The 24,000-nt window shown below is 43.6% G+C and overlaps 1 protein-coding gene across 1 annotated transcript in view; it reads right to left on the reverse strand.

Annotated features, from left to right (window-relative positions):
* The window catches only part of Tsp66E (Tetraspanin 66E), a 456,405-nt gene that overhangs the window by 375,094 nt on the left and 57,311 nt on the right, over positions 1-24,000 (reverse strand). The window contains exon 2 of the mRNA XM_080282418.1: positions 7,523-7,551. The gene's annotated coding sequence lies outside the window, so the exon portion shown is untranslated. The remainder of the gene's footprint in view (positions 1-7,522; positions 7,552-24,000) is intronic.

Genomic DNA, 24,000 nt, shown 5'->3' on the forward strand with positions numbered 1-24,000 from the left:
GGTATTTTCCTGCCAAGTAATTAATAACCTTGTTGAACGTGTAATGTCATCGGTGAAAATATGAAGGAATCTCTCACCTTGACCTAATGCTTGGTCACTCTTATTGTGTGTGTGTGTGTGTGTGTGTGTGTGTGTGTGTGTGTGTGTGTGTGTGTGTGTGTGTGTGTGTGTGTGTGTGTAAGTACATATTTCATCGTATCATGTTCTCAGTGAAGGTCATGATCCCATTGCCCCTGAGACGTGACCTAAGGCAGCCTCCCACAGGACACAATTCCAGAAGAGGCAGCGGGCGGAAATGCGGCTCACTCCCACAGCAGGGGAGTCTGTGGGGAGGGGCTGATCTGTGGGGGTATCAGGTGTTCGGTTTAGGGAGGGAATGTTTCAGGAATTTTAAAGTATCTTGATATTCTTTCCCTTGTCTTATCCTTTTCACTATTCTCTCTTGTTTCCGTGGGTATGTTATTCGTTTTTTTTTTTTCACTTGCTCTTTTTCTCACACTACCATTGACACACCAGCTCTGATTGTCATACTGATTCTCTCTCTCTCTCTCTCTCTCTCTCTCTCTCTAGCAGTTTGTGTCTATATCTGTCCACCTGTCTTTATCTATCTATCTGTCAGTCTATCTATCTATCTGTCTGTATCTCTTCTCTTTGTAGTTCCAAAAATCAGAGAAAAATAATATACTAACATACCAGTTTATCAATAATACTTTCAAACTACTGTATATCCAATTATCTCCCTCACCAAATATATTCTTACCTTGGTTTCATGGACGGTCAGATAGAACAAGAAGTAAAACAGTAAAATATTAAATAAGTGTGATATAAAAGATCTAGAAAATGTATAAAATAGATTCAGAGTTCGTCCGATTCCGATTCTTGTCACCGTATGCCCCGACTTTGCTCTCAATCCCACAGACGCAAACAAACAATGTCACACACACACACACACACACACACACACACACACACACACACACACACACACACACACACACACACACACACACACACACACACACACACACACACACACACACACACACACACACACACACACACACACACACACACACACACACACACACACACACACACACACACACACACACACACACAAATTTCCTGGTGTTTAGAAAAGTGAAAATTTTTGTTCGTTTCGGACACTTCAGATTTCTATCGTGTTTCCTCTTTTTTTCTTTGTTTTTTCTCCCAGCCCGGGTGCCAAGCGTTGTCTGTCACGATGTTTTTATTTTTTTTTTATTTTTATTTATTTATTTATTTTTTTGCTTCTTTACTTCCTTTCATTTTACCTGTTATATCTCCGAGATTGTGAGGGAACGGGGAAACGGGATTAAGATTAGGGTGGTCATGTGGAGTGGGGTGGAGGGCGATGGTGGGCATGATGGAGATGAGGGGGATGGTGGAGGGTAGTGGTGGAGGAGGGGTATTGGTTCTCTCTCTCTCTCTCTCTCTCTCTCTCTCACGACAGGACACGTTCGTCATGTCAAGTGGGGAGTTTAATCTTGTAGTACATTTGTTGGATCCTCTGAGATTGATGAACTTGTGTGCCTTCCTGCCAGTAGCCTCGGTTCAGGGTTCGATCTGTATAGATGTCTGTCTGTGTCTGTCTGTCTGTTTTTCTGTCTGTCTGTCTGTTCTTGTGTACCTATCGAACTGTTTATTTTTATTCTTATGCAGCTGTGTTTGTATTAGAGTCCGAGATTTGTGTTGATTCCCCTGTCAGACCATGAAAATAAATTATAAGAGATAATAACAACCCATCTTCCTTTGCTTATATATATATATATATATATATATATATATATATATATATATATATATATAACCAAAGCGCATCTTGTCACTTTCTGTCTTGTTCGGGGTGTCTGGCTGGCTGTGATATATATATATATATATATATATATATATATATAACCAAATAGCATCGAGTCACGTTCTGTCTTGTTCGGGGTGTCTGGCTGGCTGTGATATATATATATATATATATATATATATATATATATATATATAACCAAAGCGCATCTTGTCACTCTCTGTCTTGTTCGGGGTGTCTGGCTGGCTGTGTGTTTATGAATTATTCCACACTTAGCCAATGAAATCCTAATTAGTTCGCCTAACCAGTATGATTTTTATACATCTTAATAATTGTGGAATAATATCTAGTGATATTTTGTGTTATACAATATCTTTTTGTTATTTTCAAGCAAGGCATTCCTTCTGCCTATTTTCCTGTTCGACTAACGGCCAGAGTCTGGAGGGGGAGAGGTTTCTGATACTTAAACACAATCTCAGTTATCTGTAGTCAGAGAATACCGTAAACTCTGCAAGGTCTGAATATCAGTGCATCTCTCTCTCTCTCTCTCTCTCTCTCTCTCTGTCGTGGACATCAATGTCCTTGGCTGAGAGACAGAGAGAGAGACAGCCTTGACTAGGGGGACCACCACGCCAGGAGTGTTATTTTAACCCGTGACAACACCCTGCCCTCGCCCCTCTCACACTTCTCTCCCCATGCCTCTCCCTTTGACACTCCCATTCCTCCCCCCTTCTCTAATACACCCCTCCCTTCCCCCTCCCCTTGACACTCCCCTTCGTCTCCCATCTCCTTGTGACACTCCGTCTCATCTCCCATTCTCCTCTCATGAGCACACCCCTCCCTCCCCTGACCTCATCTCTCACAGTCTCCACTTCTCCCACTGGACCTTGGCTTGTACTAGAAGCAAACAGACTCTCAATAATTTTGTTGTTATTATGAGGGTGTTTCAGTGTGTGGGTTTCCTACATTTGACCACTTTACGATGCTATCAAACTATACTGTGATACCCCTGCTGCTTACGCCTTTCGTGCTCCCTCTAACATCAAAGGATTGCGCGTGATTGTATAATATAACCATTTATATCTACCTTTACTATATATATATATATATATATATATATATATATATATATATGTGTGTGTGTGTGTGTGTGTGTGTGTGTGTGTGTGTGTGTGTAGTGAAAATCTGTTCTCACATGAAAAAAATCGCGCTTTTGTCTTCTAATACTTTCCTTGCGTCAATAGCTTATTATGTGCAGTAATTTTCTTGGTTTATTTTTGGCTTACTCTTGTTGCGGTGATATTCTTCAGTGGTTTGTGACACGAATATTTACATTTCTAAATTGTACCTACCAGGTATGCGTTTATGCAGACTTCATTTTATAATTAACTTTCCGTTGATTAGTTTCATCACACTGCCATTTTTTCATCACCATTTTATTCTCATTTGTAGGTCATTATGTTTAATATGAACTCAAAATTTTCTCTTGCAGTGCTAAGCCAAAATTAAAACATCTCAATTCTTAACCCTTTAAGTACGATGACTTTTTAGTTTTGCCTCTACCAAACAGTTTTATTCAACTCAGGTAAGTGCCCTCGTAGTGGTGAGGCGGGTAAATGCGGTATCAAACATGATTTTCGATAAGTCCTTCCCAAGCTGAAGAAAATTATCGGCTGTCGACCAGAATAAAATGTGAACTGATATTATGGTGAAGAACTTATGCTGTAACATCTTCTTAATCCTCTCATGGTGGAGAGAACTCCGTTACACTAGTCCAGCATTCGCCAGATGATTTTATTCAGTTAGAATGAGTAATATTAGCCTGATTGTTGATATAGAAGCCATTAACCCTCTCACGGGGCATCCTCACTAGCATTTTATTCCAGCTAAACCCAGACGATTATGTTCAGCTAGGAGTAAGTCATAGGAGCCTGAGAGAATGATAACTCGGTTTTACAATATTCACCTCACACTTGTATAGCCTGGTGTCAGTCACCTTTGTACATTTAATTCCGTAGTTACCTGTTCTTTTCCCTTTCATGACGCTGAAGTGTATTTTCTTTTGTTATTGCCACCGCCGTGCATTTTTTTTTTTTATTCAAAGACACCCTGAAATTGAAGAAATAAAAGAAAATCCTTAAGCAACTTGTGTACACGTACATGTATTTCATCATATTCTTGCTACTGACAGATAATGTATTTCAGCTGAAGAGCGACCCCCTTGGGCTGAAGAGGTTACAACCCTTATCAGCATCTGTTCCATGACCTACTTTTTATTTTATTCTTGCTTCCACTAGACGATTTAACTTAGTTTACGAAATATCTCATAGACTGAAGATGTTTCTGTCTCTTAAGAAGAATACGATGACTTCATACGTATATTATATTCTTGCTACCGATGGACAATTTCACTAATCTTAAGAAAGATATCATTTGTAGTAAATGTATTAAGATGACATAAAACCACAAGCAAGTTACCAAACAACAGTCACTCCCCAATCTCACTGGCATTAATTTTCCTGTCGACCCTCCACTTTTTCTCTTTAATACTGCACTTCGTGGTGTTTAAGCAGATCCCTGGGCCGTAACGCGATGGGGTGGAGTGTGTGAACAGAGCAAGCACTGGGAATGGTCTGAGTTGGAGTAGTGTGGGAAATGAACTCTTCTAATTATCTTTAATTTCCTTCTTGTTTTTTATCACCTTTGGGTTGTCATTTCTGGCAGGTTCACCAGATGTGGGACAATGACTATTTCTCAGCTGTTATCGATATGCTTTTTTTTTTTTATGTCCTTTCTCACATGATCACTAACTATGGGCCTGTAACTCTAGTTCTCTAATATTCTCATTTTCATATGTTATTATACAGGCTTACATGTTCGTAAAGTATAGGATATCTAACTTTGTATTTCTGCGATTGGGTCTTTTTTATTTTTTTTCCTCACGTCTGCCTCAGCTTCCCAGATCCTCACTTTCATCGCCTTCTACTTCGTTTCTCTTCTCATCTCCCCCTCCTCTCTTCGTTACTCTCTTTCTGCGAGCATTCCTTCTTCGTCTTTTATCCATTAATCACTTATTTCCCCTCTTTTGCTTCCTCATCTCAACTCTCATCTCTTCTCTTCCTCTCAGTAAGTGTTTAACTTTAGTTCTTCAGCTGTCTACTTTGTTTTTTCTTAACCCTTTCATTATATCCTTTTTTAACTCTTTCATCCACTCGGTTCTTACCCTTCATTCTCTTTCAGTTTTCCGATTTATGTTTTTACAGTGTTCTTCTTCCATTCCCTTCTCTCCTCTTCTCATCTCTTCTCTTCTCTTCTCTTCTCTCTTCTTATGTACTTTGTTCTTAGAATTTTGAAATTAGCACCGCAAGTCATTCTGATAATACTAAGACTGGGCAACATAGCAAGGACCTGCAGTCTTTGTATGGTTTATCAATATGTGAAACTCAGTGTAAGTCACTCCTCCTACACTGTTTACAATGCTTCGGTGATTCAAGATACTTTCCTCATCTCACATTCCCAGATGGATAGCCTCATCAAACAGAGTAGCACGCAATGGAAACCTCATCGTTCACACGCACTCACGCGCGCGCGCACACACACACACACACACACACACACACACACACACACACACACACACACACACACACACACACACACACACACACACACACACACACACACACACACACACACACACACACACAGGCTTTCCCTCATGGTACAATAGAATCCTTGCTAAAAAAAAATATGCACTGTCGCTAAAATATTATGAAGCAAAGTGTCAGAGGAAAAATGTTGTAAGCCTAACCACACCCCAGCCAAAGACACAGACCTACAGTACCAGCTGCACAGTCTCCCTCACGTTCTCTTAATACACGTACAGAACGTTAGAAATGGCATTGTGCAGTAGAAGACACTTACCACACCCCACACCCTAATACTTCACACTGCAACACCTCACACTATCATACTTCACACTGCCACACCTCACACTATCATACTTCACACTGCCACACCTCACACTATCATACTTCACACTGCCATACCTCACACTATCATACTTCACACTGTCACACCACACCTCACATTACCACACCTCCGACTGACACACCACACCTCAAGCATTGCCCACATTCACGGTCCACACAGCCCTCACTGTCAAATCACACTCTGTGACATCTTCCACTGCCACGTGTTCCGCTGCCACGCCAGACCTCACACAGCTACATCTTCCGCTGCAGCACTTTACAGCACACCTCACATAGCCACGCCTTTCATCCTCACACCTCACTGCACACTGTCACACCTCACACATCACACAACACACACTGCCACACCTCACACATCACACAACACACACTGCCACACTTCACACATTTACAGCGCACACTGCAACACCTCACACATTCACAACACACACTGCTACATCTCACACATCACACATTTGCAACACACACTGCTACACCTTACACATTCACAACACACACTGCTACACCTCACACATCACAACACACACTGCTGCATCCCACACATTCACAGCTCACACTGCCACACCTCACACATTCAAAACACGCATGCCACACCACACGCATACAGTGACTTTTCAAATAGCCTGTTGTTCCAGCGCACTGCACGCACTTACTCGCACAAACATACACATAAATAATTAATAAAGACAATAATTCCTTCCTACCCACAGATATCAACACGAACTTCAACAAGAAAAATGTGTGCACAAGATTTTCCCCATAATTAGGATCCCTCTACTCTCACGCACAAATGAGACTAACAAATAGCATTATGAATACGACACACACACACACACACACACACACACACACACACACACACACACACACACACACACACACACACACACACACACACACACACACACACACACACACACACACACACACACACACACACACACACACACACACACACACACACACACACACACGATATATTTTTACATAAGATATAATTAACAGAAACTGGTTTTATACAATAACCGACACAATTTTCTCTATAATTAGGTTTCTTGCACACTCCCATTATCTCACATCGCATGTCATTACTAAATTAAATAATTACAATTCCAGAAAAAAATGGGAGACGAAAACAACAGTCGTCCACATCATGAGCATGAAAATAGACAGGTAAAGAACTAACTGATACTTTCCCTAATAAGCGTTCTTCCTTGTTCACACCCTCCCACACACAGTTATAAACACACTAACTCACATACATGCGGAAACACTGGCGGGCAGGGCGCGCTACCGCAGACATGCCTTTGTGACTCCAAAGTTTTTAAAAAGCAAACGAAATAGGCGCACTTTATACTCTCTCTCTCTCTCTCTCTCTCTCTCTCTCTCTCTCTCTCATTTGTCTTTATACATCTTCATATATATATATATATATATATATATATATATATATATAGAGAGAGAGAGAGAGAGAGAGAGAGCCTATATATATATATATATATATATATATATATATATACTGTATATACATATATATATATATATATATATATATATATATATATATATATATATATATATATATATATATATATATATATATATTAAAGACTAAAGAACTCAAACCATTCGTATTAAGAAAATCCTCATTCTATATTTTCTCATTAGTTTCCACTTGGCCTCTCTTACTCACCAGTGCTGTCCAGTCGCCACGCCACGACACTGAAATAAGAGACAGCAAAGTTAGTCTTATCTCCGAATCGTCTTGTGGGGGTGGCAGTGAGCTAACATGCCAGTGGTTTACCCCAGTGAACCTTAAGGTATAGCTAAACGAAAGTTGTAATCAGCTGAGTCATATTTCAGGGTTATCTTGTAGGAGTGGGAATGAATTAGTGTGCTAGTGGTTAAACCCAATGGCTACGATTACGTCTTCTTTATTTTGTTCTTGCCGTTTTTAAAGAATTAGATTTAAGTTTAGAGACGACATGTTATAGTGACGAAATTATACACTGACTATTTCTTTCATCCAGCATAGTTTGAACCTCTCTTAATGAAGGAGTTTGGGTGTGTTGGTATGCGTGTGCTGTGTGTTCGGTATGGAAGAAGGGTAGTTGAGATCTGGCGATAGTTCAGTGAATTTATGTTGAGGTGATGGTCGTAAAAGGGATAAGGTGTACGGTACATCAGGGAGGGTGGTGTGGGTGGGAGTGGAATGGACTTTGAGATAATCAGGATAGAGATTGTTTTCGTGATGATGCGATTGGACGGATTTACATTAACTGTGTAAGAATGATTTACATTAACTGTGTAAGAATGAGGATAAGGATTATATTCGTGAAAATTCGATGGGATGGGTTGAAGTGGACTGTGGGAGAATCAGGAAGAGGACTATTTTCAGGAAGATGCATTGTAATATACTGAATTGGACAGCGTATGAATGAGGTTGTGAATATCGTATTTATTAAGGAAAGTTACTTCGGAATCGACTGAATCACTACATCTGAGTCAGATTAATATTGCATGAAGGTGTTGTCACTTTGAATTAGCCAGTTTTGTTAAGTGGTGGTGGTGGAGGAGATAGGTGCAACAAAGATATCTACGGAAGAAATCGAAAACTGAAACTTTCCCTCTGTTTTTCTCTCCCACCCATTATTTTTTTTCCATCATGTAGAAAGACGCGGGCTGTGGCTTCAGTAAAAAGTAGTTGTATAAATATGGATTGAGAGGCAGATAGATGTTAATAAGCATATAGTCATACCGCTGTTCTTTACATAATCATTTCACCATATCTAATATCTTCAGCAGAAAGTACACAAAGATACAGTCGAGGCAAAATAAGAAAAAGGGTGAAAGAAAAAATATGGTTCTACTCCAGAGGGTCAAAGAGAGCTCCCCTTCAGCCTCAGGGGAGACTTTAATAATTTCCTGACTACTTCAGCTGGAGGGGTGGTGTGGTAGAGGGGGATGCTCTGTGCTCGGTGAAGTAGACGGTGAGAGGTTCTTGTGCTGTGGGTGTTGTGTAAGGTAGTAACATTCTCTCTCTCTCTCTCTCTCTCTCTCTCTCTCTCACACACACACACACACACACACACACACACACACACACACACACACACACACACACACACACACACACACACACACACACACACACACACACACACACACACACACACACACACACACACACACACACACACACACACACACACACACACACACACACACACACACACACACACACACACACACACACACACACACACACACACACACACACACACACACACACACACACACACACACACACACACACACACACACACACACACACACACACACACACACACACACACACACACACACACACACACACACACACACACACACACACACACACACACACACACACACACACACACACACACACACACACACACACACACACACACACACACACACACACACACACACACACACACACACACACACACACACACACACACACACACACACACACACACACACACACACACACACACACACACACACACACTGCGCCCATCGTCACCCTCAGATTCACTTTCACTGCCGTCATTCCACGCCATACATCAGTTGCGTCAAATCGTACACCCTCCAGCTGCCAGGAAGAGACGTATCGATTGGCTGCCTCTTACAAACTGGTCTAAATGGACGGTGACATGAAGTGAGGCTTAGTCCACATATCAGCAGGAAAAAGTTGATGTGATTCGGGTTGATCGACTCAGGCTTCCGAGTAGTGCTTTAACGGGTGTTCAAATGAGTGCAGGAGCTATGGTGACAGCGATTAAGGCGTTTCTTCCGCAGTTTATGTACCCAGTGTAATGGGTTTGAAGCTCAAGGTGTGGCGTACATTCCAAGTGGGTGTTGGTAGGGGTGCATCAGTGTTACGGGCCTGCTTATATAAATTTGTATCTTCTTGATTCACACTGTTCGCATGTGCAGACATAACACACACAACCATAGCCAGCACATCTTGAGATGCACTAGTCTCACTTTTGACGAAGCTGCCTGATCTGTACGTGGCTAAAGCGAGGAAGGGTTATGCCTGACGACCACTTTTCCACCGAAAAGAAGATCCGGTCCTGCAGTAGGCAACAACGAACAAAGATATTGGCAAAATATGAATTCCGAGGAAACTAGACAAAAATTTTCATCATCATCATAAGCCAGATTTAGTCTGTCAGTCCACATCAAGGAAAAATAAATATCCTCTCCCACTGTTCTCGACCGTGATCCATTATATAACCAGTTCCTTTCCTTGCCAGCAAATTTAGCAACTTTCTCCTGTCTGCAATAGGCTCCCTGTTTACTTATACCTATCACTCGTCCCTGTTCACCCACTCGATAAACAGAGCACTAAATACCAGGCAAAAAACAACGCTAAAAACTGGAATCGTGATAGGCCGAGAGAGGAGAATGTGGGAGTGTGATCTTTTGTTTTCATTTTTTGTTTAGATCTGGTATTGAGTTGGTGAAGATACGAAAGCGTCTCTCTCTCTCTCTCTCTCTCTCTGTCTCTGTCTGTCTGTCTGTCTGTCTGTCTCTCTCTCTCTCTCTCTCTCTCCTTACTCGTCCATTTTTAATTTTAGGTGTAAACTTGGGCCACTTTTAGTCGCTTGGGTAAGTTTGCGAAGCAGTTTAGTCGTTCAGCAAAGCATAGTATTTTCAACCTTGGAGTCGCAGGCGGTGTTTTAGCCTTATTTTTATTATTACCTTGAATTATTATTATTATTATTATTATTATTATTATTATATTATTATTATTATTATTGCTACTACTATTACTACTACTACTACTACTACTATTCTAATTATTGGTATTATTAGTGTTATCTGTTGTTGTGGTGGTGGTGGTGATTGTGGTAATGTTATTGCTGGTATTAGAGGCGCCGTTATTGTTACCACTGTAGATGCTGTTATCGCAATAGTTATTTTAATCAGTCATCATCATCATCATCATCAGCAGCAGCAGCAGCAGCAGCGAAAGCTCTTTTCTCTCCAAAAATTGAGTGATTATTATAATTGTTATTATTATTATTATTATTATTATTATTATTATTATTATTCTCTCTGCATAACTACTAATTTTCAACCCAGTACCATGGAAGTTACAGCATCCTCCTCCAGTCACCCAAGAGGTAATTACACACCAGCAAATGAACGACCAAGGTGAGTGTGTTCATTCCTTGCTCCACCGCCATACTGTTCTCGCCGTGTTCTCCCCATAATAGTTCTCCACCAATTGCTCGAATGAATTTAGTCTCTTGGGGTGTAATTTGTATGCTAATGGCTGAAGGTGAGAGAGTGAGGCTACAACTGTGCTCCTGTGGTGTGTGTGTGTGTGTGTGTGTGTGTGTGTGTGTGTGTGTGTGTGTGTGTTTAATGTTCTGGGAAGAGTTTGTGATGAGTTCTGCGTTATTGCTATATGTCTTTTGTTACTGAGTGTTGTGTCGATGTGCACTGAGTGTGTTCTGGTACTGATTATCTTGTTTAGTTCGGCCAGTATTCAGTTTAAAAACAGGCGCAAAAATTATTTTTTTTCTCTCTCTCTCTCTCTCTCTCTCTCTCTCTCTCTCTCTCTCTCTGTTCTCTTATTTATCTGTTCAGGTACACAGGTATTTGTTTGTATTCATTACTTGTGTACTGCCACTGAGTTGTTCAGGGATTTTTCTGTTATAAAAATATTTGTATAATCCTGGCTTTCTCCACTCTGCCCTGTTCGAGATTAGCCTTATAATAATATTTGTATAATCCTGGCTTTCTCCACTCTGCCCTGTTCGAGATTAGCCTTTTCCATCCATGCTCGAAAGATTTTCCTAACTCCATCACTTCATTTGGCACTCTGCACACCTCTTCCTCTCACTTCATCTCTGGGTCGCTCCTCTTTAATGTTAGTCTCCTATTATGGGAGAACATTTATCAGTTAATGCTCTGCTGCATGTTTAAAAGTCTGTGCAGTAGGAGACGGTGTGTGTGTGTGTGTGTGTGTGTGTGTGTGTGTGTGTGTGTGTGTGTGTGTGTGTGTGTGTGTGTGTGTGTGTGTGTGTGTGTGTGTGTGTGGTATAGTACTTGGATGGTTTGATAGTGTGTGGTGTAGTACTGTGTGGTTTGGTAGTGTGTAGTGTAGTAATGTGTTGTTTGGTAGTGTGTGGTTTGGTACTGTGTGGTGTGGCAGTGTATGATGTGACAGTCTGTATCTGGTGATGTGTGATGTGGCATTGTGTGGTGTGGTGTGGTGTGGTGTGGTGTGGTGTGGTAATGTGATGTAATGTGTGGTGTGATAATGCATGGTGTGACGCTGTATGGTGTGGCAGTGCGTGGTGTGGTATTGTATCGTAAGTCTGTGATGTGTGATAATAATGTAGGGTGTGTGATGTGGTTGTATGCTTCTGGTGTGTGCAAGGTGTAGGAAGGTGAAGCGTGGCAGTGTGTAATGTGGTGGTGTGGAGTGTGACAGTGTTAGGTGTAGTAGTGCCGTCTACGGACCAGAAAATTTTGTATTTAATAGAGGTTGTAACAGCGGTTCTTCATTACCCCTTCAGTCCGAGGACGTCGCTCTTAATCTATCTATCTATAAATATACGGTACTTAGGCTGCTTCCCCCAAGGAAAGGGAGGTAGCCGAGACAGGACGACACACTCCCAATTTACTCATCCACTCAAACACATTCATTCGCATCTTAGCCCTAAAGGGGAGAAGGGACAGATCCTCACCGCACCACACCGCACGAGGGTCAACTGCGCAGTGCAATCAGTGACATCCGCAACAGGGCCAGACAGCAGAGCAGGTTTACCCCTGCCACATCATAATAGACCCATCCCCTTACCCGTATCTGACCTGATTAGCTGATCAGACCAAATGCGGGAGAATATCCCCCCAGGACTGCGTCATTTATTTATTCACAATTTCTCTCCATTTCTGTCACGCACAGCCACTCTTCCTTGCTCAACAGACATCCCTCACTCATCCAACGCTCTCTTACACATTGTCCATCCATCCTATTCGTGGTCTCCCTCTCAGTCTTACACTCTCACATCAGATCTAGTTATTTTTTTTTTTTTTCACCAATCGCTCATTATCCATTCTCTCCATATCCCCAAACCATCGCAACACAGTAAAATAGAAAAGACATCCTCGGGAGAAAGGGTTAAGCACTATAAAACTGCCGCATATCTTCAAAAATCTACAATGCTCTTCACTTTAAATTATTTAATTTCAGTAACTCAGTAAACATGGGTTCCCGAGGCACACGTAATTCTCCTTTGTCCCCAGTTAATGCTGGAATGAGAGCAGGTGTTTAACAGATGTGTGGGTGGGTGGGGGAAGGAGTGGGCAGGGTACTGGGGGCCGTGTCTGCTGGAAGAGGGTGAGGAAGGAAGTATATGAGGGAAGGGTAAGAAGGTGGAAGAGGTGAGGGGGGGGGGGAGATGAGAGGGAGGGAAGAGGAGGATAGAAGGGAAAGAATAAAGGGAAAAAGTAAGGGAAGGACGAGGTGGGATGAAAAAGGGAGACATGGGAAGGAAGAGGGAGAGGAGGGAACAGGGAGAGAAGGAGAAAGGGAAGATGAGGAGAGGGATTGATGGGAAAGTGGAAAGAGGGGGAAAGTGATGCGGGGCGGAGAGAAAGGGAGAGGGACGCTGTGGAAGGGAGGGGAGAAAGAGAGAAGGGAGAGTGGAAAAAGGGAAGGGAAGGGCGAAAGAGGGAAGGGAGGAGTGAAAGGGAGCAGGGGGGAGAGGGTTGCGAGTCTTGCCTTCGCCGGAGGGTCAGGGCGTAACGCTGTGTTGCCAACCCTCTGGTCACATCCCACCTTCACTCTCACGCTCCACACTTGACAACACAGCAGCCACATAACACGGTACAGCTCCACGTCAGAGCACAACAAATTACAGCACAACACACCAGAGTACACCACAGCATAGAAAAGCGTGACACAACAAAGCATTGCACAGAACAGAACAGAACAGCATAGCACAGTACAGCAAAGCACAGCAGACTACAGCTAAGCATAGCAAACAACGCAGTACATCACATCATAACACAACACAGCATATCATAACGCGACACAGTGCATAATTACTGAACACAATTCAGCATAGCAAGGCACAACACACCCCACATTCGTTCTTACACACACCACATCTGGCAACACTACAAGAGCATAACAAAGCGGAACACGAACATAGCAACACAGAGACATCTTAGCAACTTAACGTAAGCTCTCACAAACATACTAGTATATTTCAGTCTGGTACGTTGCTTATCCTGATGGTATAATTCATCCAACACAATATATATATATATATATATATATATATATATATATATATATATATATATATATATATATAAACTCAGCCTAACCCAACCCAACCCAATATACCCAAACTTATCTCAGTTCAACTCATCCTAAATTAACCCAGCACTACCCAGCCATACCAAGACAGATCCATCCCAGCCAACTCAGACAGCCCAACTTCACACAACCCAAACCAGCTCAACCAAACCCAACCTAATTCAGTTAAATCCAATCCAGTTCGGTCCAATCCCATCCAGCCCTGTCCAGTCCAGTCCAGTCCAATCTAATCCAGTCCAATCCAGTTCAACCCAGCCCAACCCATCCATACCCTGTTCAGCCCGACCCAACCCAGTTGAAGCTAGTCCAGCACAACACAACACAGCATAACACAACTCACAGTTCGGCCTAGTGCCCTGCTATTATAGTGACAGCCAAATAATGAATCACTGTATCCTTACTGCGAGCGATGTTATTACTCAGTTGTTTGCATGAGATAAAAACGAGTGTCGTAATAAACATCGAGGTCTGCCAAGGGGTTCAGCACACCACCACACACCCTCTTAAAAGCAGCCTTCAGTATTTCTTGTAGTATAATGACCTGTTTCTAATTCAGTTGATGCTATTGCGAGAACAATATCAAAAACATCCTCTCTCTCTCTCTCTCTCTCTCTCTCTCTCTCTCTCTCTCTCTCTCTCTCTCTCTCTCTCACACACACACACACACACACACACACACACACACACACACACACACACACACACACACACACACACACACACACACACCAGCCTATTAATGAAACTAATATTGACAAAAAAATGGATATTCCTGTGACGTTAAGGCCGTTTCGATTATTATTATTATTATCATTATTATTATTATTATTATTATTTTCCCCTATAAAGGGGAGAAAGTGGCAGGTGGAGAGTGGTGGAAGGTATGCAGAAGGAGTCGGCAGGGAGAATGAGGGGCTTAAAGAAGGGAGTATGTGAAACTGAAGTGGGAAGGGGAGTGAAACAGTAGGAGAGTAGTCATAGCAACGAGAGAGAGAGAGAGAGAGAGAGAGAGAGAGAGAGAGAGAGAGAGAGAGAGAGAGAGAGAGAGATGACCTGCAATCACCTCTGGGCAAGCAACGCACCCACACAAAGGCATCAAGCAGGAATCCTTGCCCTCGGCCCGCTGCTGCTGCCGCTGCATGCTGGGGTAATGGTACTGCTTGAGTCCTTCCTTGGGGTCCAGGTGACGCTTAAGTAGTTGCCTGAGTGCTCAATAAATATGGAAATGATGCTTGGATGCTTGCTTGAAGTAATGTGGTGTTTGAGTGCTTGCTTAAATAAAAATGGTGTTAGAGTACTTTGTTCAGGGAAGGTGGTGCTTAAGTGCCAGCTTACGAGGAGGTGTTTGAATGCCTGCTTCAGGCAGAGGTAGTTTTTGAGTGCTTGATTTAGATGAAACGTGGAATTTGAATGTTTGCATGAGATGTGGGTGTATGAGTGTTTGCTTGAGATAGTGATACTTCAGTGCTTGCTTGGGCAGTGGTAGTTAGTGAGGGGTGAATGTTACTTGGAGCATGCCGGGTGGTGTTGCTAGTCACACACACACACAACACACACACACACACACACACACACACACACACACACACACACACACACACACACACACACACACACACACACGCACGCACGCACGCACGCACGCACGCACGCACGCACGCACGCACGCACGCACGCACACACACACACACACACACACACACACACACACACACACACACACACACACACACACACACACACACACACACACACTCTCTCTCTCTCTCTCTCTCTCTCTCTCTGAGCCTCCACTCCTGCCTTCAGTTCTTTCATCCCGGTTCCAGCGTATGATGACCTTCCAGTTCCTTCCAGTTCCTTCCAGCCTCTTTGTTGACGCTGGGTGGCCTGAAATTCTGGAAAGGCGAGGGCTCTTCTCGCTTTTTCTTGCTTACTTTTTTTCTTCTGTTTTTTTTCTATTATTCATGAATATGGTTGGTCTCTTCTTCTCTTTTTCCTCCTCCTCCTCCTCCTCCTCCTCCTCCTGTTCTTCTTTGTGCTTCGTCCCCCCTTCTTACTCCCTTCGTTCGATTTTGTTCCAGAACGGGGAGAGGCCTTCTTTTTCTAGTCTTTTGTTTTTCCACTTTTTTCTTTATTTCTTTTTTGTCCTGGTAACGGGCGAGCTCTTCTCTTTTCTTCGTTACTTCTTTTTTTTTTGTTTTCATTCCTGTTGTCTTTATTTTTTATTCTGGAACAGGGCAAGTTTTTTTTCTTTTCATTCTTCCTTCGTCCTCGTTTTTTCTCGTCCTCATTCTCGTTGTTTTATTATTATTCTGAAATGGTGTAGGGACGTCTTCTCGTCTGTTGTTTCCTTTCGTCCTGTTTTCGAACGCGGCAAGATATTTCTCTCTCTCTCTCTCTCTCTCTCTCTCTCTCTCATAGACACCGAGGGAGACAGGAAAAACCAAGAACGTGCAGGTGGAAGGCTAAAAATGTAGGTAACAGGGGAAGAGAGAGACAAAGAGGTGAGAGAGGGGAGGAGAAAGAGGGTCGTCGGGTAAAAAGAGACAGAAATTAAACGGAGAAAGAGAAGAGAGAAAGGGGAAGAGACACGGAGGTAGAAAAGGAGGGGAGAAGTTTGAGTGAGAGGAGGATGGGACACAGGAAGGTTAAAGAGATGGGAGGAGAAAGGAGATACGGGAGAGAGAGAGGGGAGAGACTCATAAAATAGGAGTGGGGAGGAAGATTAAGACAATAAGGGGAAGACTGAGAGAGAGAGAGAGAGAGAGAGAGAGAGAGAGAGAGAGAGAGAGAGAGAGAGAGAGAGAGAGAGAGAGAGATGATGTGCGATGAAGCATTGTAGGGTGAGAGGGAATACAAAGGAAAGGAGAGGTTAGTGAACAAGAAAGGGATACTAGGGATTGAGCATTGGCTGATTTACCGAGGAAGGGAAGGGAAAAAATGGGAAAGAAAGAAGCACAGGAATGTAAGAGGAAAATGTGGAATGGGAGAGAGGAGAGTGGTGGGGAGGGTGTTTAGGGAAGAAACCGCAAATTGTAGGAGTGAGAGGAGGTGGAGTGAGGAGGAGTGGAGGAAGACGGGAGAACATAGCCAAGAGTAAGTGGGTGCGTAAGAGGAACGTAAAAGTAGTAGGTAGAGGATGCAGTGGGAGAAGGGCAAGTGGTGGAGAGAAGGGAAGAGGCACTAGAGGACAGGAAAGGAAGGGGAAGCAGAGGTGGAGGGAAGAGGCATTGGAGGACAGGAAGGGAAGAGGAAAGTGAGTTGAGGGGAAAGACATAAACAGGACTAAGTAGGTGCGTAAGAGGAGAGAGGCAGAGAAAAGTTAGAGGTAAAACTGGAACAGGTTAGGAGAGAGGGGGAGAGGAAGGGAGACAGTTGAGAAAATGAGAAGGAGTTGGAGATGATGGAGAGGATAGACTGGCAGGAAGGAGGGGACTCGGAGGGAAGAGATAACGAGGAAGGGAAACTCTGGAATGAGAGAGGAGAAAACAGAGGCAGGTTGGAGGACAGAGGCAGTAGAGGTAAAAGATGGAGGGGTAAGCAGAGGGAGGAGGAAGTGGGGGACGACATAAGCAAGACTGAGTGGGTGCGTAAACAGAGGCCTGGAGAACCCAAACTCCAGGTGCGAAAGAGGATTTTGTTTACTACCTGGAAAAAAGCGACTTAATAGAGGAAAAATGGAGCGAATTTTGACTGTGGAAACTAATGTGAGTGGTGAGATGAAGGTGAGGAGATGGGGATTTGAGGAGGGTTGTATGCTGGGGAAGGGGGGTTTGGATTGTGTGTGTGGAGGAGGAGGAGGAGGACGAGGACGAGGAGGAGGACTCTGTGTGTGGGTGGGAATTTTAAGCGAATTTTAATGGTGGGAACTAATGTATGTGGTGGGCTGGAATTTTCCTTTTTCTTTATGCAAATATAAACGAACCAAAGGCAGATTGGCGGCAAAAACTGTCATTTTCAAAGAGTGAAAAAAAATCAGGAACCTTCCTGTCGAGATGCTGGAACATACTGCATTTGCAGGATTGGAGGTCATAGACAGTGATAAAGACAAAGAAGGAGACAGCTCCAGAGCTGACTGGTTGCTTACGTATGAAAGATGGAGAGTGCTAAGTTAACCCTCCCAATAGAGAGTTGGACAGAAAAGGGACGAGCGTGTATAACTAGACGAATATTACGTGCCCCTCGTAATAAGGAAGGGAGGTTAGGAGGGAGTCTGGATTTGATAGGAACTGTGTACGTGTGTATTGGGGGAAGAAGGGTCGGAATTTGCTGCATAAGGAACACAACTAAATGTGTGGGGCACTATGAGGAGGAGGAGGAGGACTGTGTGTGTGTGTGTGTGTGTGTGTGTGTGTGTGTGTGTGTGTGTGTGTGTGTGTGTGTGTGTGTGTGTGTGAGAGAGAGAGAGAGAGAGAGAGATTGCAGAGGAAAAATGGAATGATGGTGGTGTGGATCGTAGAGAAAACTGTGTTCTTGAGTTACCGTCTCTCCACAAAGGACGCTAAGATGTAGTGTGACAGGTGGAGGGCCTGAGTGTGTGTGTGTGTGTGTGTGTGTGTGTGTGTGTGTGTGTGTGTGTGTGTGTGTGTGTGTGTGTGTGTGTGTGTGTGTATGTGTGTGTGTATAAGGAGAGGCAGAGATTACATGCAGCCGGATGTTAAGCACAGGGAGTAAAGGGAAGGAAAGAGAGATAAGAGAGAGAACGGAGGAAGATAATGAAAGAAACTGCATAGAGATCGAAGAGAAACAGAGAGCAGGTAACGGAAAGGGAAGGAGGGAAAGAGAGAAGTAAAGCAAGATGAGAGAGAGAGAGAGAGAGAGAGAGAGAGAGAGAGAGAGAGAGAGAGAGAGAGAGAGAGAACCATAGAGTTAGGTATATATATACTGTGTATATCTATCTATCTATCTATCTATACATATATAGTAGGTGGGGGCGCTCACCATCCACTCACTCGATGTAGTGCTGCCCTCGGGTGTCTGCCCTTTCCTCTCCTCCATCCTTCTTTCCTTCCATCCTCTCCTATCTTTCCTTCATTCTTTCCTCGTCCTTCTGCCTACGGGTGACTTTACACTTCCTCTTATGTCTTTCTTTCCTTTATTCTTTCCTCTTCCTTCTGCTGTGGGCGACTCTACAATGAGTGACAAACCAAAAATGGTTTCCTGTACACCAGGAAACCATTTACTACGCAGGGTGGTAACCATATAACCAAATTTTGGCGCCTGGTGGTTTAGTGGGTAATTACGGCGCTCCAATCGGATTGAGCATGTAAAGGTTTATATCCAACAGGTGGTTGGGGTTTATTGCTCATGTAATGCCACTCAGGGATGAGTGAGGCAGGTCACGCTCATCTTAAATGTCAGGAACAGCTTGCCTAGGCCCGGGCTTCTACGCTTCTCATGGGGCAACATAGGATTGGATGATGGATGGATATATATATATATATATATATACACACGAGTGTGTGTGTGTGTGTGTGTGTGTGTGTGTGTGTGTGTGTGTGTGTGTGTGTGTGTGTGTTTTAAGGCAAGTGGTTGGGAAGTTGACTGGTATATTTTCTCTCTCATTCCCATAAACCGTATTCAGAGCACTGTCTACTCCAATTACCCCACTTAGAACCACAACAAAGCATTCCCAGATGGCTTCTTAATAGGCAGGTCACGTCCTTCGTACAAGAGATAAAGGTACATGAAATGGATAACAGTGGCAAAACAAAGACCCAACACGGATACGGAGTGAGGCTAAGACAAAGAGCCGGACAGAGGAACAATAGAGGTTTGCCTATTTCCTCGGAATAGAACTGATCTATAGTTGGTAGGGTAGAGTGGGGACGGTTGTGAGAAGCTTTGTTTTTGTAGCGTACAGATTTATAGGCTAATGATGGTAAATGATGATGATGATGGTGGTGATGATGAATTTTGGAACTACAGCGTTGAGGAAAAATACACCCATATTAAATATATTCGGTTAGCCTACCTTTGTATCCCACAAATCATTGTCCCACAGCACATCAATTTGAATGTGTCTAAGTAAGCCATTTCTCTTCCTCCTCCTCCTGCTCCTCCTCCTCCTCCTCACGGTCATGATCATCATCATCATATTCATCAGTCATCAATCATTCATCATCATCATCATTAACAAATATTGTACAAATGTCAGACACCCAGCATCTTCCTTTGTTCCATCAGTTTATAGGCTACAACGGCTGATAAGAAACATCATCATCATCATTATTGTTATAGTCATTCTTACCACCATTTTTCTCGTTATCATCATCATCGTCACGACCACAGCCTGGGGATGTGGGAAGTGATGCGAGGAGGTTACTTGAGGGTAATTATTCAGCTCTCTCCCACCCTCACCCTCACTACTCCACCCTCGCTCCACACCCACACACCCTCACTGTCACCCTCACCCTCATCTCCACCATCCTACAGGCATCCCTCACCCTCACCCTTTCCCACACCCTCACTACCACCCTCACTCTCACCCTCACTCTTGCTGTCGTCCCCACCCTTCCCAACAGTTTCTCTTATCCCTCGTGTTTGGTTTCTTTCTTAACTTTATCTATCTCTCTCTTTCTCTTCCTTTTATCTCTCTTTCTCTCTCTCTCTCTCTTCCTTTTTTTTTAAGTCTGTCTATCTCCTTTGCACGTATATACCGTACGTCATCATCCCATCTTCCTCAGTCTAGCTTTATCACTTTCTCTGTTATTGCACCATTACACAGCACCACCATGCTTCATCATGCTGTCATTCTGTTTTGCAATGTCTGTCTCTTTGTAACCTTCAACACGCACTTTTCCAGTTCTGGTTCCTCTTCTGTGTTTTACTTGAGCTAATTCATCCATCATTCTGTTTGTTTGTCTCTTCCTTCTGTCGCGCTGGACATTTTCGTATATCATGCTGCATCATCCAGTATTTTTGTCTACCTGTGTCTGTATCTCAGTCACCTTCATTAAGCTCCAGATCCCCCCCCCTCTCTCTCTCTCTCTCTCTCTCTCTCTCTCATTTCTTCCTTTATAGTCATCACCCTGCACACTAGAAATCCCCACTCCCTTACCACTTTCCCCACAGGGCGTATCTCTTCCTGCTTCAGTAGACCCGGTAATATATCTGCCTCCCCACCTCTCATCAGTCTTACCTTTCGCCTTTCATTTCTCTTTCTTCCCTCTTCCCCCCACCGTTGTTTCTCCTCCCTCTCTTCCATTCATCATTCTCCCTCCCCCCCTCTCTTTCCCTCACCGTTTATCCTCCTCGTCCCTCCCGCTCACAGATCTCTCTCATCACTTCTGATCTTTGGCAGTATTTGTCTCATTTTCGCTCACCTTTCCCTTCCTCCCGTATCTTTCTCTGTCTTCCTCGTCTCCTTTTCTTCCGTTTTTCTCCCTCATTTCTTAGCTGTTCTTTAAATCCCTCCATGGTCACTGCCTCTGTATTCTGTGTTTCCATCCTTCCTGTCTTTTAAATGCAGTGTATTCAGGAATCTCAAATTGAGCAGATAATGACTTCGATTGTCCTGTATTCATCTTGCCTTGGAGGGAAGTTTTAATGAAGGCCTTCAGCCCTGCGTTTTCTTTCTTGCTGTCCTTTTTTTTTTTTCGCACAAAAATTTTCTCTCCCAATGCTAACCCCTCCCATAATTTGTCACTCCCCCACGCCTCTCCGTTCATCCTACTCTCTCTCCTCTCCCTTTCATCTCTCCTCCTCTGTCCTCTCCCCCCTCCCCTCCCCTCCCCTCCCCTCCCCTCCCCTCTCCTCTCCTCTCCTCTCCCCACCACGCCCCGACCCACCCCACCCCACCCCACCCCACCCCTCCCCACCCCACCCCACCCCACCCCACCCCACCCCACCCCACCCCACCCCACCCCACCCCACCCCACCCCACCCCACCCCACCCCACCCCACCCCACCCCACCCCACCCCACCCCACCCCACCCCACCCCACCCCACCCCTTCCCTCCCCTCCCCCACCTCTCCTTTCCTGTGCTCTCAGCTTCTCCCTACAAGCACACAATGCCTTCCCCTTAGGCCATTGTCTTCCCAGCATACCATAACTTACCCCGTCTCTCTCTCTCTCTCTCTCTCTCTCTCTCTCTCTCTCTCTCTCTCTCTCTCTGTTTCCTTAATGACAGTCATTCACCGCCTCATTCTTGACGTTCATATTCTGAGTAAATTGAATGTGCCTTTGTCTCCATCTGTCAGTATGTCTGCCGTTCTCGCTGTCAGACTTTTCATCCGTTTATCTGTCAATCTAGCAGTCAGTCAGTCGATATATCTGTCTAGTGGTTTAGCTATATACCAGTATGTTTGTGTTTATCTATTTATATATACGTTAATATATCTATAGCTGTCGTCAGTCTGTCTATCTGTCTGTCGATATCTATCTGTATCTATTTATCTATCTATCCATCTGTCTATATCTATATCTATCTGTCTGTCTATATATACAATATATATATATATATATATATATATATATATATATATATATATATATATATATATATATATATATATATATACACACACACACACACACACACACACATATAAAGTAGTCCCAACAAAAGCCTTTCCAACCCTCCATACAGTAAGTCCACAACTCCTTCCGCTACTCCAAGTCTGCTTCCTTCATATGCTCCATCATCCCATCTTTCCACCTCGTTCTCGGTCTTCCTCCCACAGTCTCGCAAACAGAATAATAAAGGCTTTACGACTGAGTACAGAGAATCACCACAAAGGCATCCATAGACCGCAGTGAGGAGAACTTCAAAGTGTAACTCCTGCCTCAGCATTTCCTTCCTCGCAGAAAATTAGAGTAACTATGTACTTGCATATATTCTGCTCTGTTCTCTTGCGCAAGGGAATGAGGTAATCTACTGCTTATATTAGTCAGTCTGTCTGGTAACTCTTTAGATGTTCTAGAAAGGATCGTGTGTGTGTGTGTGTGTGTGTGTGTGTGTGTGTGTGTGTGTGTGTGTGTGTGTGTGTGTGTGTGTGTGTGTGTGTGTGTGTGTGTGTGTGTGTGTGTGTGTGTGTGTGTGCGTGCGTGTGTGTGCGCGCGCGCGCGCAGTGTGTCCGCCTCTTAGCATAATCTAGACAATATGTTCTTTGAAGCCAATCAGTCTCACGCTCAAGAACTGACTTCACAAACTCTCACATGCTTCCAGTTTGATGCTACTACCCACCGTCCATAGTAAATACATTAGAGGGTTATCTCATTCAGGACTACTGTGATGCCATAGAATGAGAGTTCTAATCATGTCAGTTTTTCTTACTGAAGATCATTCAACACTTTTTAAGAAATTCGAAGTCAAAATATATTTCCTGCTCAACCTTGGACAGCAGCCCACTTCTCTGACTGAACACACTTTGCTTCCCAAAGGACAGGCACGCTCAGGCATTTGCAGAGCTCATGTCCTTTGACCTTAGAAAATATGTAGCTGTTCCGATTGACACATGTGAACTGGGACTGAGATAGGCAAAAATACCTGCAGTGCACCGTATCACCAGTATCCCAGCCCATTAACACTGCCGGCCAGCTCACGTTCCCTCAGCATCGTATGGCGTGCAAAAAATAATAAAGAAATATAATCCACATTGCAAATTTTACACAAAGAAATGTAATTCTCACATTCCCGCCGCCAGCCAGGTTTAAATTAATGAACCCAGCTACACATGCCCACCCCCTGAAATGTCCGCACTGGATATAATTAGACCAGCTACAAACATACAGAATTTTTTGATCCCTGACTTGCTTTGAGATTAATCCGGGG

Source organism: Coenobita brevimanus, chromosome 93, assembly GCF_032717465.1.
Source record: "Coenobita brevimanus isolate Jiangsu-jjx chromosome 93, ASM3271746v2, whole genome shotgun sequence".
In the NCBI taxonomy this organism is placed as follows: domain Eukaryota; kingdom Metazoa; phylum Arthropoda; class Malacostraca; order Decapoda; family Coenobitidae; genus Coenobita; species Coenobita brevimanus.